This window comes from Furipterus horrens, unplaced genomic scaffold (genome assembly GCF_987537825.1).
Source record: "Furipterus horrens unplaced genomic scaffold, mFurHor1.1.pri manual_scaffold_6, whole genome shotgun sequence".
Lineage (NCBI taxonomy): Eukaryota > Metazoa > Chordata > Mammalia > Chiroptera > Furipteridae > Furipterus > Furipterus horrens.
This window is the reverse complement of record NW_028327176.1, coordinates 59,707,772-59,723,612: the sequence shown is the minus strand read 5'-3', so window position 1 is coordinate 59,723,612 and position 15,841 is coordinate 59,707,772.

Here is a 15,841-nt window from a genome sequence, read left to right as displayed (position 1 = left end):
TGACTGATGGCAATCAGGTAGGAAAGCATTTTCCTTTTTATTATTTTGAATAAATACCTGGGGTTTTATAGGAAGGAATAAGAGCAGTGGTTTTGATATCTCAAATATCATGATCAGAATTGCCATTGAAATATGGTGGAAAAAAATATTGTTAAATTTTCCAAAATAAAAAGTATAATACTCACTAGAATTCTGAAATTTCAATGTATTTTAAAACAATGCAAAAATATTAATTGTATATACAATATAATTAGGTTCCATATGCACCTTCTGAGTGAATTTTTAAAAGACACCCCTTCCTTCTCGATACAGCCCTGAGCCAGGTTCCTGGGCATGGCTGGACTTTGGCCTCATGGTCAGGCATCTTGTGAGGTAGACAAATGTTTGTAGAGGCTCTTGTTTTCATCCTACCCAGGTTTTCACTTACTTCAAGACATTATAAAGTCTTGCCATAGGCTGGAGAATTTTCCATTATTTCTTGCCATAGCTAAAAAATTCTTAAGTATGCAGAATTTTCTGCTCATTGTGAGGTGACTAGCATCACTGGCCAATGCACGTTTAACTTCAGTAGCTCCGCCATTATTGCCAACAAAAAGTGATACAGAGATCCCTAAAACACAGTCACATAGAATCACTGATTTCTCCTTCACTTCCCTGGGCACGGTTAGGCAGCAAGGTCTTTAAGAGAACTGGTGTCATTATGTACACTGGTACACTTAGGACTTTATCAAGAGCTCTCTGTCTGGCTCTCATATGAACCTCACAGGATTCCTGGCAATTGACAAAAGAAGTATTGTTATTTCCAGTTTAAAGATAAGGAAGATAAAGTGACTAATCTTAAATTCATGTAACTAGAGAGTTTCAAAACCATGATAAAATCCCTATTATCCTAAAGGAGATTAGGCTTTGTTCTATTTTCTTATATAGTATATCCTTTCAGCATAAAATATTCAGATCTTATCCAAAGATTTGAATCCCTAATTAGTCAGATTCACTTACTGAGGAATATTTCAAATTCAACTCTTTTCTTATTTTAAGTCTTATTTATAAGTGCTTTAATCTGATCAACCTTGCTTGCTACTTTAGAAGCTGGTATTCTCAATTACTAATAATTGTTAGTGCAAAAAACCAACTAAAGTAGTGAAAAGCATTCTTATTTTTGGATTTCAAGGAAAAGTCAGCTGTGGCTGCTGCTTTGTATTTTGGCTGACAGAAAGTAAGATTTATGATCCCATCCTTGTTTTATTATTTTTTTTTTCAGATTTAATGTGTTTTATTGATTAAAATATTACATTTGTGCCAATTTCCCTTCCCTCTGCTCCCCTCCACCCGGTGGCCCCCTCCCTCCAGCTGTCCCCCCCTTTTAGATTATGTCCATTAGTTGTGCTTACAGTTCCTCCCAACCTCTCTCCGTCTATTCCATTCCCTCCTACCATGATCCCCAATTCCTATATCATCTCCCTCCCTCTCCCCACTCCCCCTCCCTGTTGACCTCCCCCCAATATGTTTCCCTTACCCACAGTTCCTTTTCCACTCTCGTTGCCTGTTTCGTTTGCCTTTGTTTCATCTCCCTAGCTTCTGTTTTTTAAACCAGTCCCTTTAACTTCTCATATAACAGTGGTTTGGATCTAATGAACTCTTTCAGTTTTATTTTGTCCTGGAAACACTTTCTCTGTCCTTCTATTCTGAATGACAATTTCGCTGGATAGAGTATTCGTGGTTGTAGGTTTTGGATTTTCATTACTTTGAATATTTCTTGCCAGTTCCTTCTTGCCTGCAGGGTTTCCCTTGAGAAGTCAGCTGATAGTCTAATTGGGACCCCTTTGTACATAATTCTTTTCTTCTCTCTTGCTGCTTTTAAGATTCTCTCTTTATCTTTAATTTTTGACATTTTGATTATAATGTGTCTTGGAGTGGTTCTCCCTGGGTCCAGTCTCTTGGGAACTCTCCTTGCTTCCTGGACCTGCAAGTCTATTCCCTTCCCCAAGTCTGGGAAGTTCTCCTTTATTATATTTTCACTCAATTTTTCAAGTTCTAGTTCATCTTCCTCATTCTCTGGCAAACCAATGATTCTTATGTTGGGCCTTTTATAGCTGTCCCAGAGGTTTCTGATCCTCTCAGTGTTGCTTCCTATTTCCTCTCGCTGCTTTGGTTGACTGCTTGTTCCTTCTCCATATTCCAGTTTGTTGAAATGGACTCTGGATTCCTCACCATCTGTCTCGTATGTGGTTTTGTTCCTTTCGTTATGAAGGTTTTTCGCTTCTTTCATATCTTTTTCCTGCTCTTTTGTGAATTCTGTAAGCCACCTGATAACAATGGCCCAGAACTGAGCCTCTGACAGGTTTCTTATCTGTTCATCTGTCAGGTTCTCTATCTGCTGTCTGGTGAGTTGTGCCACCGGGATCTCTATATTTGTCTGCCACATTTTGACAGATGCGTTTTGTTTTCCTGGGCCGGCTGTCGGGGGCAGGGGGCAGTGCCTGCGTACGCGTCACAAATCAGCGACCGGCCGGCGCCTGCCTGTCCGCGACCTATTTCGCAGTCCTGTGGTGCTTTCTGTGGGGGCGGGGGTCCAAGATGGATTCACACAGTTATTCAGCTAGGAGACCGGGATCCGTCCTCCCGCCCCCCTGGGCCTCACTGTTCAAGGCGATGCTGCGGCTGCTCCCCAGCGCCGGAGTCGGGCACTGCCAGGGGCTTGATTGGAGTCGCGCACGCCAGGGGCTTGATTGCCTCTGGGATTTTTCGCCGCCCCGCCCCGCCGCTCCGCAAACAGCTTTGCCTTCTTTAACTCTTACCTGCCCAAATGGCACCGCTGGTTTATAACTTCATATGTTGGGCTTCCATGTAGCTTTATTTTCTGGAATTTCTAGTTATCTTTTGTTTTGAAGTAGTTGTGTTCCTCTATAGTTGTAGAGGGAGACCTAGCGTGTCCGTCTAAGCCTCCATCTTGGCCGGAAGTCCCCATCCTTGTTTTAATTTCACAATCCTCTTATGCCAAATTTTGCTTTAAAAATATTTTCTTTTTTTGATTTAGTATTTATTGTGTGTTTTATTTTTTTCTATTACCATTTTGTCCCCTTATACTCCCCTCCACTCAACCATCACTACACTGTTTTCCATGTCCGTGAGTCCTTTTTCCTTTTTGTTCAATCCCTTTGGCCCCTAACCTCCCCCCTCCACCACCCACAGCTGCCATCCTGATCTCCATCTATGAGTCTGTCCCCATTTTCCTTGTTAGTTCAGTAAAAATAGTTTCTCTCCCATGTATGGATTGGTTTATTCCTTCCTCATTCCCTGGCAGGAAATAATTAATGTAGTTATTTTTCATTCACTCAATTTTTTTTTTAAATGCATGCTTACGTAGCAGGCTTAGGCTGAGAAATTAAGTCACAGTTACCCAGGTACAGTCCCAGACCACAAGGAAAGTGTGGCCTAGAGAAGACAGAGAAGTAAACAGTAATAAACACAGAATGGGCACTTAACCTAGCTGGGAAGTTGAAAAAACCTTCTCAGAAGAAATGATATACTGAGACCATAACAATGAATAAGCTTTATCCTAACGAAGGAATAATGAAGGATTTTTAAATATTAGATACATTATTTGCAAAGGTGCCAAGCGTGTATCTGATAGATTTCAATTAATTCAGTAAGATTGAAGGAGGAAAGTTTACGAGGTGAAGATTGGACAGCAAATGGGGCCCATGTCATGACTGGTTTTATATGGTATGACAAGGAACTTGGTCTTGATACTTAAGTAATGGTGACATGAATGTGAAATGGTCAGATTTTTGTTTCAAAGAAGTCAGTCTGGCAGGGTGGTAAAGATTGTAACACGGAAGTTAGGGTTAGAGGAATAAATCTAAAGACCTTTAAAATAATACAACAAAGAGATGATAGTGGCCCAATAGTCAGAGCCGTAGCATCTGTTAGAGAGAAGCAATAGGATCTGCTGTTTGATTGGATGAGGGCTTCATTGTGAGTAAGAGGTAGGGAAGGAAGAAAAAAGAGAAAAGCAGATTTTTGGTGTGACCCATAAGACTTAAAGGAATGCCTTTCCCTGAGGTGAGAAACCTAGGCAAAATTGGAAACATAGATGTTGAGTTCAGTTTTGATTATATAAATTGAGTTTGAGGTACCTATGGAACATTCAATTGAAGCTATCTGATAAGCATTTGGATGTGGTGGTGTGGAGCTCATCAGAAGGATCCTAGGTAGAAATATAATTTAGAGTTATCAGCATGTAGAAGAATGTAAAGTTCAGTTCTCAAGCTCATGGTTATGAACATGGAATTTGTACCTGCATGGCTTAAGTTCAAATCATCAGTCTACCTTTCCTATATTTGTGACCTTGGGAAAAAAATTTTTTTGTGCTTTAATTTCCTCATCTGTGAAACATGTATTATTGTAATATCTGCCTTGAGGGTTCTTTGGTTATTATCCATAATGAATTTAATAGCATGTGAGCTATAGTAAGAATTAAAAACATTAATTACAATAATTCTACTTTGGCATATTGATAGATATATCCCCAGTGCCTAGATTGGTGTCTGGCACATAATAGGAGCTCAATAATTGTAAAAAATAAATGAGCTATCTTCTAGTATGAAATTTCATTCTGGAAGAATGGCAAAAAGTTCACCTTTATTTCTCCTCCCTCCAGTTTCTTTGAGGTTATACCTGAATTCTTTGTATGTATCATTAAGACATCAAAGTAGAAGTGGAGGCAAGATGACTGGAAAATGCAGTCCTTGAGAATATATGCCTGAAATAATACACTACCAGCTCTATCTTCCTAGCTGGCTTTTGTTCCATGTGGGCTCCCATGAAGCATATCTATCTCATTCTTCCCCACAACTACTCATCCGTTTATTATGCAGCAAATATTAACTGAGCATTTACTATGTGCTTTGCTTTATGAACATTATTCTGTTACAGGCATGTAAATGACAGCTTGAATCATCAAACTAAACAAAATTACTACTTCATTAGAAGCCAAGTTTAGGTTTACCAAACCTATAATGGAATTAATTTAATTTTACCTCCCCCTTTTTTTTTCTTAAAGGCTCATTTCACCTAAATTGTTATTTCTCTCTTTTTGTGTTAAATGTATTTCATTACTACATTTTTAAAAATATTTTATTTATTTTTGGTGAGAGGGGAAGAGAGGGAGAAAGAGAGAGAGAGAGAGAGAGAGAGAGAGAGAGAAATATCGATGTGTGAAAGAAACATCCATCAGTTGGCTCTTGCTGGCCCCCAACTGGGGACCTGGCTCAAAACCCAGGCATATGACCCGAACAGAATCTAACCTGTGGGTGACCTCTCAGTCTGCAGGCTGGCATTCAATCCACTAAGCCACACCAGCCAAGGCTCATCACTATATTTTTTGTTTATATATTTTGCCACTTAGCTTCCACATAACCTCCCTTCCCCCCAGGAGTCCTACCAGGGTGGCAGGAGACTTGTGGGATGAGAAACACCCAGATACTGGGATGACAGAATCCCCTTCCAGATTTCACTTTAAGGAATCTGGCTTATGAAACTTATCAGACAAACCTCAACAGCTCAACACCTTTCTCACTCATAGGCACAGTGTAGCAGCATCCCCAGGGGGCTGCCAGGTGTTGGGGGACCATGCTCTGGTCCCAAAGCAGTGTGATGGCAGGACTGACTAAGGCCAGAACAGAAAGTGAACTGCTCATGCTCAAGTTGCAAGGCTAATGCCTTCTGAAAGGTTGAGGGCCAGTAACCTTTTTATTAAATACAATTCCCCTATTTCCTTTAACATGACTGTTTTTTTTTTCCTGATGCCTTTTGTCTCCCCACCCACATCCCCAGGTATTCTACTGATGTATTTGAGTTAAGCTCAGTCACCTGACAGATGACTTCTAAAGAGTGTTTTAAATTCTTTACTTCTTTATCTCTATCCACTATTAGTGGATAGTCAAGCCACATTTTGGCATTTTGTTATAGTCTTAGTTCTGAGGAGTATTTTAACTTTTATTTTTTTTCCTTCCAGAACCATCATTGAGAAATGCCTAAGCACCATTCAAGATTAGGTTTTTGCTCATAGACACAGACAACAGTATCGTTGTTACCAGAGGGAAAGGCAGGTGAGGAATGAGATAGAAGAGAGTAAAGGGAGAATAAATGGTGATGAAAGGAGACATGAGTTTGGGCGGTGAACACACAATACAATCTATGGTTGACGTATCATGGAATTCTATGCTTGAAACCTTAATAATTTTATTAACCATTGTCACCAATCAATTCAATAAATCTTTTTAAAAAATATCCAGAGAAGTATAATAGGCACATATAGGACTGAACAATTGGAGGAAGAAAGCCAAGTATTAACCCTAAGAAAATAAAAAAAGTATGTAAGTAAAGAAATATAATCTTATCATGCTCCATGTCCCAGGTGTGAATAGCATTTGCGTGGGCGTTATAACATAAACATTCGATATTCAGAACGGAAGCAGTGATGTTACTACATTGGCAGGCTGGAATAAGAAGGGGAAGAGCATGTGCTGGAAGAGAAAATACAGTGATTACAAGCATTCAGTCCTCATCTTCTACTTTAGGAAGCCAGAGATAATACCTAACATTGAAAAAGTCAAGAAATAGTAATCTAAGCATGTTAGAATGTGGAAGTAAACACCAGAAGAGAAGAAAAAAAATTTTAATATCAAAAACTTTTTGTCTTCAGAGAGCAGAATTTTGGAGTAGAAAGGGGTGAAGACTGCTCTTTTCATTATAAGCCTGATTATAGATATAGATATAGAGAGATACATACACACACACACACAATTACAACACAAATTTAAATACAGAAAAGATCAAGTTTTTAGCTTCTTCTTTTATAAATGAATAAAATCAGGTCAGTAGTTTGTCCAAAGTTGTGACCGGTTATAGTAGACTTGGGACTACAGAACCCCTGCCTCTATTTGAGGATAAAGACCAGCATATCAGCTGACCACAGCTAAAATCACTGGAAATAAGATAAAGTAACAACTCTCCCTTTTGTGGCACATATAAAAATGATATCTAGATTAACATATATTGAAATGATTAATAAAAAGTGATGCATGGAATTGTGTATGTTACCCTAAACATTCGGCAGGTGAAGTAGATTGTGGGCGGTTATTGGCGGAGGAAAACGGTGACAGTGTTGGCTGGAGCATGAGTAGCGCTCACTCCTGGTTGACACTGTTGCACTCCTTAATCTCACTGCTCACAACAATCCCTGAGAGAGAGACTGTCATTTCCCCATTTTACAAATGAACAGAGAGGGTTAACACATGTTCAAGTTCACACATAGACAAGAAATGGAGCCAGGATTTAAATTCAGTCTGGTTCCAAGCAGTCCCTGTCTTACCTGTGATATTCTACATTGCTTTATAACAAGAGGATTTCGTTTATGATAGTGAATCTATTTCTATGCTCAATCATTTTAAAATAATATTTAAAATTAAAGTAGCTTCTGATGAAGAAATAATATAAAATAGATTAAACCACAATGCAATAACCAACTAATTGGTTAAAAAAGCAAGTAATTTGTTTCAGTGCTTACTATAAGGAGACATGGTAAAAAATTAGAATCCTTTTCTTTATTGTAGTCTTTTATTCGCTAATCACACTATTGAGGTCTGCTTGTAATAAAAGTATATGGAGACTTCTTAAAAATATTTATGTCATCTGAGACTTCTCCCTTTACTTTTATGAAATCCGCTGTGTAGGCATTTTGGTGGAAGACATAGCGGAAGAACTCAGACTCTTGGTTTCTCCCTAGGCGGAGCCATGTAGGATCACTGACCCATGCTCCAGGTCTGGATGCTGAATGTGGAGAGAATGGCTCAAAGAAACTAGGATGATTAGAATTATTGGTGGTGCTAGTGTTAGCTTCTAAATTCTTCTAATCGGTCGCTCTTCATGCAGTGTGATTCTAGTTGTTCTTCCACTCTGCGGAGCTATCCGTTAATATTCCAGAAAAGACGTTTGTAGATAAAGTGTTGGGACCAGCGAAATGGTCTCCTTACCTGTTTAGTTTTTCTGGCTGGTTGAATAATTCAAAGAGCATACATTGGGGTAACTGGACAAAAATCAAAATTTTAATAGGTGCACATTGGGAATTTACATTAAGTATAAAAATTCCATAGACAGTGCAGCAACATTAGGTATGTAAGACATTGTTGGATAAAGAAGAAAAGGAGGGACTGGGTATTAGATTTTGGGAGAGAGAAAGGATGATTTACAGGGAGTTGCAGAAAAGCAGAACACATGTGACAGGAAAATTTTTGCTAGATAACCCAGAAACAATGGGACACAAGGTGGGGATTTCTAGCCCAAAATGCTTGAAGTCTTCCTGGCTAATGTTACAGTGTAAAATTCTTAAGGTGATTAAGTCAAGGTTCCTTAACCTTTTTTTATTTGAAATCTGAATTTCATTAATGAAAAGGGGAAGTAAAACTCTCTTCCTGAGTTTGTTGGACTTTAATTTATTTCAGTTAAAAATAACCTGCCTGCTTTGGGGACACTCACTCCCAACCCGCACAAGATTAATAAGAGTGAATTTCTATTGTTTGTAACCAAAAACTACTATCAGGCCAAGCCATATAATCCTTGCTTAGTGACTAACCTTTGGCTTATGATATGACCTTAGAACCAGTTTGTCTCACTCCTTGATGTAAAGGGCTCAGATGCTATGAAGCACTCGCTTGCCATATTGTTATTTCAAGTACAAATATATTTGTCATTTTTATATATCCATTTTTCAGAAAGACGCTTTGATACATCATAATATATTTCCATTTCTTACCTTTATCCATATCTTATTTCTTGGAAGCTCAATCAAAAATTATTGTTAGTTTAACTTAGACATGATAGTTTAAAAATACATAAGCTATTTAAAAATAAGCTGTAGATAACGGTGGTCAGCTTTTTATTTATTTACTTATTTTTATTTAAAGAGGAGATAATCATGCAACTCAGTCATTTTTCACCAACATGATTACATTACCAATGTTCTGTTTTTATGTTCATGTGCTCTCATGCTTATAGTAAAAACAAAACATAGCAAGAAGGCCAGAAAAATAAAATAATTTAGCCCCTTACTTTAATAAAGCTATATTATCATAGCATTTGTTTCTTAAACAACTTATAAATGATCACATTCGCTCAAAAAACATTCTAAGGGGAGTCACTTCAAGTAGAAAGAGTAAAAGTACAGGAAATTATTCCAGAAACTTGTTTCCTATGGAAATTTACTTGTTTATTTATAATTTATATTTATTTTTTAAATTTAGACCGCTCGATAATTAAAAATAATATGTCATTACAATGCACTGACACATTCAATTTTTTCCTCTAGAATAACTACCAAATATATTTCTCCCTAATATAATAATCCTTTCTTGACTACACAAATAACCAGTAAAAATATTAACTTTGTCTAATAGGCATAGGTACTCTATTGAGAAATAAATGATGTCATCGTAGTTCTATCACAGTAAGTAGTAAGAGTCAAAGATCTTCCTTATTTTATGTTTGTGTTTTCTTTTTTGAAGTATATCTGTCCTGATCTTGGCAATTAGTTTTTCATACTAGAAATTGCATCACAAACAATCACATTTGTAGACTTATCATGTGCATATTCTAATGTACATACTTTCATTAACTTAAACTACTTTCATAATAGAAGGTCTGTAATTGTTTAAAGTTTTTGATTGGCATATACTTACAAACATGTTAGGTTTTTAAGACTATCAAAAGAGCATACTCAGAAATAGATGAGACAAAGTATAGTTTGAGATTTCATGAGGTGTTTTCCCTTACTCTGGAGACAAAGCTTTTTATCTGTCACTTATGTATTCAATAAACATTTAATGAGCAGCCTCTGTGCCAGTGTGAGGAAGGGGAAAATTGCTCCCTTTCTCCTCTGGCAATGTACAGTTGGTCAAATCATTAAAATGACATAAGGCAGATTAACAGGAAAAAATCAAGTTATAATATGCTCTTATGGAGAATTCACATAAGCATAAAAAATCCAAAGACAGTAAGGCGAAATGAGTTAGATATGTTATTCTCAACTGAGGAGAAGAGGCAGGGGCTGGAACTTCAAAGAGAAATAAGGCAATTCACAGGGAGACAAAAAGTGTTAATGTGTAGTAAACAAACGTTTGCAGGGACATATAGGAACAAAGGGATGCAGAGAGGACTTTGATCAAATAGGTCTTGCTAGCCTCCTCTCTGTCTGCCACACCTAATTCAGACTGAACTGTAATTTCCTATGATAGCTCCTTCCTAGATAGAACAGGTCATCTATCTTAAATTTATTTGGGGAATTAAGTGGGAGGTAAAAAGCAAAACTTCTTGAGTCTTCTGTTTCCTCAAAATAACCAGCCTAAAATAATCAATATTCCAAAAGGCATATTTTGGGGTGGTACGCTCTGCCTCTCAACCCCTTCATCAGGCACTGCTCTATGCAATACCATGAATTAAAAACAGATTTTTACTTTTGTGGAAATATTATTTTACTGAGGAGAAACAGAAAATATGTAATAAGCATACAAATAAGTAAATAACAAGTTTGCTAGGAAATGCTAAACATAATCAGGGTAAGGGGCACTGAAAGTGCATGGGCTGAGAGAGTAGGTTACCCTTTAATCAAGAAGTTAACTACTGTTGACCTTGATGAGAGGGTGAGATTTTAGCAGAATTTCAGGGGGTTGTTAGACATGGTGGTTATTTGGGATAAGAGCAATTCAGAGAGAGAAAATAGTCTGTGCAAAAGTACTGGGTCATGAGAAAGTTTGAGGGCTAGTAAGGGAGCTGGTGTGGCAGGATCTAAGTGAAGGAACAAAAAATGGAGACAGGGAAATGGGCCACAGTACACAGCATCAGCTGGCACTTAGAACAAAACGGTGACATTATCTGACTTATTTAACTGACTCATGTTTTTAAAAGGTGACTCTGACTTCAATGTGAGACTATATTTTTAGAGAAGGGCCATTTTAGAAGTGGGGGACCAATGATGAAGCTACTGTAGTAGTCCAGATAAAGGTGATGACTGGGCTAGATTGTAGCAGCTAGGTGAGGGAAAGCAATCAGACTGTGGATATATGGTGAAGTTGGAGCCAACAGCTTCACTGAAAAACAGTGAGTGGAATGGGAGAGAGATGTCAACAATGAGTCAAGGATTTTGTCCTGGGCAACTGAAATAACACATCATGGATGTATTATTTAAGAAAAATAGATACAAATTGATTGCATTCATTTAAATAACTGTTTTACATGGGTATATGACAGTTTATCTATTACCAATGGCTAGTTAGTTGCTTTCATTGTTTAATACTCTAAATGATGCTTTAATAAAAAGTTTTTAGGCAGAGTTAAAACAACTCTGCAGCCTTTAAAAGTGCATGTCAAATAATCCTTTGGTGATATAATACCTGAGATATATTTGAAATGTGGCGCAGTTTCTGATTGGTAACTTTTCATTAGCTCTAAACAGATTTCATTGACTGAAATGGTCTAATGTTTCTTTCATCTTGACTAATTTTGGGGCAGACTTTTCCCTGATACTAAACCACCTGGCTTCTCTTTATTTAGAGCATTTAATTTTGAAAAATTGTAATACAAATCTTTTCTCTGCCCCATTGAGATGTAAATCTTTTAAAAAGCCTGTTACCAGTATTAAAAACCTGGAATGTCTTTCTCAAGGACCCGAGAACCATCTCTTTGAAATGTAATCAAGGAAAATATCACTCTAATCTCCCAGTCTCTGTGGGAAAGTACCAGCCTAACTTTGGTGGGTGCTATGCTCTAATTTGTAGATAGGAGCAAGATAACTTTTCTTTTGAGTAAGGTTAATTAGTCTTGCACCAAAATTAATTTTAGACTGTAATAAAGAATAAAAGCATGTATTTGGGCAAAAGGAGCTACAGCCCAGGAGATAAAAATTCAGGTAGCAACTTAAAACTGTGCTGCACCAAGACAAAGGGAATTCCACCTTTTATAGAAAAAGTTGTCCATGTTCCCATTTAGGTTCATTTTATGTGGATGTGGTATTTAAATTTTTTTACTTCTCACAGCTCTGATTTTTTGGTATTATCCATCCTGACTGGACATTATAGAGCAGTTCTGACTGGACAGGGCAAGTCTTAGTTCTTATAATAGTTGACTCTTAGGGCATAAAGGAGCAGGGCATAATGCAGGAACTGGAGATTCAGTCTGAGGTTCTCACTAGTATACTGGGTACATGTAAGTCCCTGTCAACAAATGGCCACTAGTTTTCACTATTCATAAAATTTGAGCCTTTGATTGACCATAGGCTGTTTATCTCAGTAGATAAATTCCTTCTCAGGGTTCACATCAAATGCATCTTTTATTTTGGGGATCCACATGGTAAAGATACGTTGTCAATGATTTTCTCACTTTAGTCCCTAAAATCTCTTCAGCTATTTCTTTCAATAGCAATGAGTTTAGACTTTAGTTCCGGCCTCTCTCTCTTATTGCAATAGCTTTGATTGAAGACTTTCTTCAGATTATGCAAATCAATATCATGATTAGATATTGCCTTAAACCTGTCAAATTGGCTATCATCAAAAAGACAAGAGAACCCAGATGTTGGTTAGGTTTTAGACAGAAGAGAACTCTTGTACACTGTTGATGAGAATGTGAAGTGATACAGTCATTATGAAAAATGATATGGAATTTTAAAAAAATTAAAAATAGAACTACCAGGTGACATAGGAAATCAATTTCTGGGTATTTACCCAAAGTAAACAAAATCATTATCTCAGTAAAATATCTGCACTCTTATATTTATCGCAGTATTATTTATAATAGCCAAGATATAGTACAACATGAGTGTCCATGGATGGATGAATTGATAAAGAAAATATAATACACAAACATATATTAGTTATGCAGCCATAAAATGAAGAAAGAAATCTTGCTATTTGGGGCAAAATGGATAAACTGGGTGAGCGTTTTGCTGAGTGAAATAGATAGAGAAAGACAATATTGTATGGTATCACTTATGTGTGGATTATACAAAAATGTCAAACGCATAGAAACTAATATAAAATGCGATAACTATATAGTTGATAATGTTAAAAAACAGGTCCCCCCCAAATCCTCAGAGCATGCAGTTGGGGGATGGGAGAAGGTGATAGCTTTCTAGATGTCTTTGCATATCTGTGGCTGGTAGCTAGTGTCTTAGTTATGCAAATGGTTTTGGTTCTTCCAAGGCCCCAAGGAGATGGGAAGGGTTTTTACCATTGAATATTGAGGAAAAAGCATACAGGGTCAGAACTGGTTACCCTGTCCATGGTATCACAGGATGCAGCCAGGGACTTAAAAATAAGGTGACAGCCATTTTTGGGAGTGAGAGATCCATGCAGTTTATAAGGAGGTAGGGAGAGGGAAAAATCCATGTGATTTGCAAGGAAGTAGAAGGAGAGCAACATGCAGTTTTAGAAGGAAAGAGATCCATGAGGCTTTGAAGGGGCAGACAGAGAACATGTGTGATTCAGTGCAACACAGTACATGTGTTCCTGGACTGTTATATGGAGGCTGATGACATCGTACCCCAGGTCCTGAAGGAGACAGCTCACAGTTAAAAGATGGGGAACTTCTGGGCATGTTTTTGGCTTCTAGCCTTTTGGGGGGCAAGGGAAGTGTTGGGTCCCATGGGAGAACAGGACTCTGAGCTGAAGTGCTCACTGTCCACCCCAGGTTGGAATATTGTAGATAAAGATCTGTTTTCCTTAACACTAGTTGTTGGGTTTTACACCAAGGCACTGCATGAAAGAACCCCCTTTCACTCTGTAAAAATAATACTGCATTATAAACATGTAATTTGCTAAACTAGTAAATCTAAAGTGTTCACATCAAAAAGAAAGAAAAAGGTAGCTGTATGGTGGTGGATATGTTAATTAAATTGTAATAATTTCACACTATACACAAATCAAATCGTCACATTGTACACTTTAAATATATACAGTTTCACTTGTTATTTATGTCAGTAAACTGGGGGGAAATTTTGAAAATAAAAACACCCTTCACTGTTTAACTTCATCCATTGCAATGTTTGCTTTGACATTGTGTTACAGAATGGGAGTGTCCAAAAAAAACCCCAGAGCTTGCAGCTTGGAAATGGGGAAAAGGAAGCAGCTTTCAGGATGCCTTTGCATTCCTGGGGCTAGTGGCTGGTAACTTTGTTGCACAAATGGCTTTGAAACTTCCAAGGCCCAGGAAGATGGGAGGGGTCTTGGACCATGGGATGGTACTGAAAGAGCTTACAGAGCCTGCATAAGGTTCTGTGAATGGTCAGAACTGGTTGCCACACCCACTGCATCAGAGGACACAGTCAGAGATTTAAAAAGCAGCTGCAGACAATTTTTAGCGGGGGACTGACCATGTGGTTTTGAGAGGAGAGGAGATCCATGCGGTTTGCAGGAAGAAGGCTCTCTCTTTCTCTCCATGAGGATTAAAGAAGCTGAGTTCTCCATGTGGTTTTGAGAAGCTGGGTTCTCCATGCTGTTTTGAGAGGGAAACACCATGCGACTTTGAGAAGGCTGTTTATAAGGAGGCTGAGAATCCACATGGTTTTGGATTAAAAGCTGGTGGGCACCACAACACAGAAAGACCTCCCCAATCAGAATTGAATGATTGGCAGCTACCGGTAAAGCTGAACTGTGTCTAGGAAGTAGGGAAACGGTATTTCTAACTTTTCTAAAACTAGCCTGGTTTGGTAGGGGGAGGCAGAACTATGTGTTTGTGGGTGTTTTAAAGAACATAAGACTTAACGGCACAAATCTGCAAATAATCTAAATCTATATAACTGTTAAATAAACACTTTTTTTTCTTTTCACTAAACTCTGGTATTGAGAGTTATAATTCTGGCGCCAGGCGATCGGGGCCCTAACTAAACAGCCTATGGGTTCTGTTTTAAATCGGAGTAGCCCAGGGGTTCTGTTACAATTGTGGGGCTAAAAATATATATAACTATATATATTTTTTTCCACCTTCTAAGATCTTCTAGCTGGACTAATTGAATTAACAGAGACAAATTAACAGGAGTATCAAATGTTTAACATACATGAATGGGGAATGCACATAAACATGAAAATTCCAAAAATAGGGAGGCAACATTGGGTATATATAGCTCTAGGACAAAGAAGAAATAGGAGGAAATGGGGCATTAGATTTCAGAAATGAGAATGGGCCATTTATAGCTAATTGAGAAAGAGGGAACACATGGAGTACATTTTTGTTAGGTAATTCAGAAGCCATGGGACACAGTGGGGCAATCTGGCAAAGGAGCTTGGAGTGTTCCTGACTAAAGATGAGGTGTAAATACTTAAGGTGATTCTATCAAGGTTCCCTTCCTGAAGCAGGGTTGTTATTGTTTTTAAATCTGAATCTGTTTAGGAAAAGGGGAGCTTGTTTGGCTTTAGTTTATTTCAGTTCCAAATAATCTGGATGCCAGGGTGGCACATTTCAGGGACATTCACTCTTGACCTCCATTGAAATGAGGTACAGAGCAAAAGGTCCCCAAAACAGAAATGGTTGGGGGGTGGGGGAAGGGAGATTGCTCACATTCCTGTTTATCTGTTGGAATTTAGAATTATATTCCAGCTAATTATTTTCATAATTATCCAAAAAAGCTAATAGCCAGGCACTGTAGAATCCCAGGTGCCTACACTTATTTATACACGAGTTTTCCAATCATCTGCCCACAGCTAATCCACTGGAGCTGACACTTCTTCCTTGCATACTGTGCTTAGCCTATTCCAGAACTAGCTTGGCTTCAGCTTCTCCCATCTTCTTTATC